Source organism: Gymnogyps californianus, chromosome 7 (genome assembly GCF_018139145.2).
Source record: "Gymnogyps californianus isolate 813 chromosome 7, ASM1813914v2, whole genome shotgun sequence".
Lineage (NCBI taxonomy): Eukaryota > Metazoa > Chordata > Aves > Accipitriformes > Cathartidae > Gymnogyps > Gymnogyps californianus.
In genome coordinates, this window is record NC_059477.1 from 9,581,728 (window position 1) to 9,586,293 (window position 4,566).

Here is a 4,566-nt window from a genome sequence, read left to right on the forward strand (position 1 = left end):
CACCGAGAAATACCCGCAGGGCCGCGGAGCGGGGGACTGGCCGCGGGACCAATCAGAGCCCAGCCCCCCCGCGGTCTCGGCCAATGGGCGCGCGGCGGCGCCGGGCTGCCCCGCCCACGGCCCTTTTTTTCCTCCTCCTCCGCGTAAGGGACGCGGGGTGTTCCCGCCGCGGCGCTCTCCCCCCTCCGCTGCTCCGCCGCCCCGAGGGGCAGCTCCGGGTCCCTGCCCGGCCCCTAGGCAGTGCGCGGGGTTTGCAGGCAGAAGCACCGCGCGTAGAACGTAGAGCGAGGTTGCACCCGTTAAGAAAAGGCTCGTCCAGCAGCGCGGCGATGCTGGCAATAGCAGGCGAAGCAGAAACGGGGAGAGCACCGTCCCCGGGGACAGGCCTCCGTTTCTGTCGGCTTCTGGCGCTCCCAAGCAGCGTTGGGAGCCGGGCAGTGTTAGAAGCCTGGAAACGTGTGAGAGAACGTGCAGCTGTCGAGAAGGCGCTAAAAGACGTTTAAGAAGTAGGATTTGCGAGCAGATGTAACAGGTGAAAGAAAAGCACGGGCGGCTGCCCGGGAGGTTGGCGATGCCGTTATGGTGTCCCCACAGGAAGGGGGGTGACCCTGTCAGGGATGAAGACCGTTGGGAGATGACTCCCGTTGCCCCGGGAGGAAAGATACTGAAGCGTTAAGCTGAGTGGGCGATCTCCAGACAGCCGCCAAGGACGGCAAGCTAGCCAGCGCGGGGCTAGTCTGAGGAAGCGATAGGTTCAGTTACACTGGGCATTCGCCCCGCTGCCTTATCCGCTGAGGTGCAGTTACTGCACCGCCCTGCAGCTCCCAATGCTGTTGGCGCCGTTCCCCCCCCCCCCCCCCGAAGCCAGCTGCCGTACCTGCCCTCACCTCTCGGGTAAGGCTCTGGGAGCCTTTTCCAGCGACCAGCCCAACAGTGCCTGCGGGCGCCGGCTGCCGGCCGCCTCAGGGAGCCCGCCACCCCGGCCGGCCGCAGTGCGCAGGGGCGGCGGCGGCGGGAGGGGGAGCGGGGAGCCGGGAACAGCCGCACCACGTGACTTCGGGGAAAGGCGGCAGGGAACCAGAAAGGGCCGACTGAGGGGAAGGCGAAAGCGAAAGCTGCGGCGGCCCGGCCCCGGCCGCCTCGACTTCCCCCGGGCTGGCCGCATGCCTGGCGACGGCGGCCGCAGCGGCCCCCCTCTGTCAGCGGAGCAGTTGGCCTCAGCGGCGAGAGGGGCCGCTTCGGGTCCCGGACGGTGGCTGGCACCCGGCCCCCGGCCTGGCCTGGCGTGGCTCTCCCTACCTAGGCAGCAGCGGCTCGTTTTCCTCATCGTCATGATTTATCCGGGCTGAAAGCATTGGAGGTTGAAGTAGTTCTGAACTGTAAGCAATAGGAAGGGACCTGCTTCTCACCTTTGCAGTCAGAAAATGTCCCGGTTTTCAACTCCTGTTGGTGAACTACTCAGCCGTTGTAGTGACAGGCTGGCCCTGGAAAGAAATAGCTAGGGCATAGAAGTCTGTGATGGTGGCCATTGTCTCAACCGGCCATGTTGCGTCAGTGGAAGAAAGGCATGCAAGTGCAATAAAGGGTTGTACAAACACAGTTGCAATTGTTAACTTATGAACTGTAACCCAGATTTCCATCCAAGTTACAGAAACTAAGAATGCTTATGAACTGCAGGCGGCTGAGTGTTTTAATTGTTCCCGGCATTTTGTCAGTTGAGAATTTTCTTCCCAGGGAATATCTTTTGATAAAGAGGTTTCCCTTTCCTTCATGTCATCTTTCTTGCAACAGTCGTATTTGCTAGGACACTGTTAACTGCTACTCAGACACGTGCAGTCTTGTTTGTTCTTGTCTGGTGTATGAAGTGTCAACAAAGACCGGAAGAATGGAAGTCCAGGCTTTGGTGCAGGTCTCCAGGATACTTGGATCCTTTTTGGTATCCTTTGTATCCTCCTCTCTCCTCAGATGGAGGAGGCAATTCTTAGTCCATGGAAGAAACAAGTAAATGGAAAGTCTGTTTGGTAAATTTTGTGGTATGAAATGCTACTGAGTAGTGGATATAAATAAAAGCTATAGTAGAAGGTAACTGACAGTTTTTACATTCATTTAATTAGAATCATTACGGTGATGTAGCAAGACATAAAGCACAGAACAGCTATGCAATTTTTTTTTCTCCTGTTACTTTTTACTGTGCTGCTGCAAAACACAGTGAAAGCACAAGCATGGTTAGTAGAAGTACTTAAAAGCAGATGTTTCATTTCTTCTGGCAGTATCTGAGGCATCCCTTTCAGCATGTTTTTCTCTTGTCCCTTCCCCCCCCCCCGCCCCGGTCATTTCACTAGAGAACCCTATTCTTACTTATAGTGGCATAAGGGTAAAACTCTCACTTTTTTAATGGAAGGAGGCTTGGGCTGTATACATTTACCTTATAGAAAAGGACTAATGACTCCAGTGTTCCTTTAAAGCAGCAAACTGATTTGAAGTAATATGCCTTTCAGTTAAATGTTAAACCTACCCCTTGCAAAATCTGTTTTAAAACAATAGTAGAAATTGTGATGCCAAGACCTGATCCGCAGTGCTATTCAGTAACACAAAATATATTGTGTTCAAGTCAAGACTTGAGAGTCTTGAAGAGTTGCGTTGCACGGGGAGCAAGGAGGAAGGAGAGAGAAGATTGATTCACATGCCGTGTCTGGACCTTTTTACAGTACTTCTCATGAAGGTTAGATGGTCAAAAGCATATTTTGTTTGTATTAAGGTTGTGAGAACAGGTTAGAATGAAAAGGCATGCAATAGCTGATGCAAGGTGAAGTTACGTTTGATACTTTAGAAATCTGTGTTACTGCTTGTAGTTTAGACTTGAGATCAACAAAAAGATGGCAAGACTCTATTTTTGTTGTGTCTTGGAAAAAATTCCACAAAAGTCCAGGTATCCAACTTTTAAGCCAAAATCTGTTTTTATTCATAATGGACATATAAATTACAGATGTTACCAAACTATATATACAATTGCTCTTGTTCTTCTGGAAAATTATTTATACATGATGCTTTCTGAGAGAAAATGACTTCCTATCTGCAGCTTTCTTTGAATCACTCAGATTAATGAACAGAGACGTGGTCATTCGTTTAAAATCTACTCCCATGTATCACAGAAATATCTCATTACTCTGTTTCCATTGACTTGCTTTCAACTAATGTCAATAATGTGGGTGAGAGGAGTGAGTAAAAAAGGAGAAATGAAAGTAAAATCCAGGTCTTGCTGATTCAAGGAGGTTATGTTTTCATCCCAGATATCTAATTTGTACCTACTCAAGAAGAGTGTAAGGTGCAAATGCTCAAGTGTTCATATGTATTTTAAGAACTTTGCATGCTTTAACCATGTATTCTGCAGACAAGAATTAAATCTTGAATGATCCTGCATACATGAAATACAGTGACCTTGGAATTGCCTGTTTATTATTCTATTAACAGAGTTTTTAGGGATGATACTGGGGGAAAAAACCGACGACAAAACCAAACAACCCAAACCCAGCACTAAACAGTGCCTGAAAGAAAAAAAATATCTTAAAAAGGTAATTTACCACTTATATAAAAAACTAGTTATTCTGCTTATTAAATGAGTCTCTGACAGGCATGTTATATTCTGTCATGTAGCACAAATTGCCCAGTGGTCAGCAAATGCTGCAGCTCTTCAGTAACTATTTTTAAAAACTATGCTTCCCAGTTCATGTTTACCAGATAGTATCCAAACTCTGTCAGATCAGGATTTTTTCTTTGTAGACTTTCTGATAGTACTTGCTGTAGTATCCAAGTGCTTTATGCACAAATAGATTTACTTCTGCAATTATTTTGTGAGAAGGGTAAATTTTACTAATCCTGTCTTCCAGTGGCAAAATGGAGACAGCCTTTTTGACACCACAAGTTTTATGTCTGTTTCCTTTCTGGAACTCCCTTCTCTTCCCTGCCTTGCCTGCCTGCCTGCCTTCCACAACTTCTGCTGTGGTGGCAGATAAAAATCTGTGCTGAAGGTAGTTCATCTTTGGAAAAAAGCAAACCCCAGACACCTATGGGACATTTGAACTCAGGGGAATGAGAATCTTCGCTTTAAAATAGAAGCCAAACCAATGGTATACAAGATGATGATTAAACAGAAACTATTTAACATAATAAATCCTAATTTCCCCAAACGTGTTAATGTCTTTAGTTATCCTTATATGCTGTTTTCGGAAGCAAAACATTTTGTTCTTATATTCTCACATTTGCAGCAATTCTATGGACGTTAATTCTGCAAGTAAAATTTATCCCTGCTGGACCCCACTGAAGTCAAATGACCTCCAAGCCAGAAAGGATTTGGCCTTTTATCAGTGAGGACAGCAATTCTGACTTGCAGGAGGCTATTTGTAATCCCTAGGGAGAACATTCCTGTTTTACATGTGTGCTGGTTTTGGCTGGGATAGAGTTAGTTTTCTTCACAGTAGCGGGTATGGGGCTATGTTTTGGAGTTGTGATGAAAACAGTGTTGATAATACAGGGATGTTTTTGTTATTGCTGAGCAGTGCTTACACA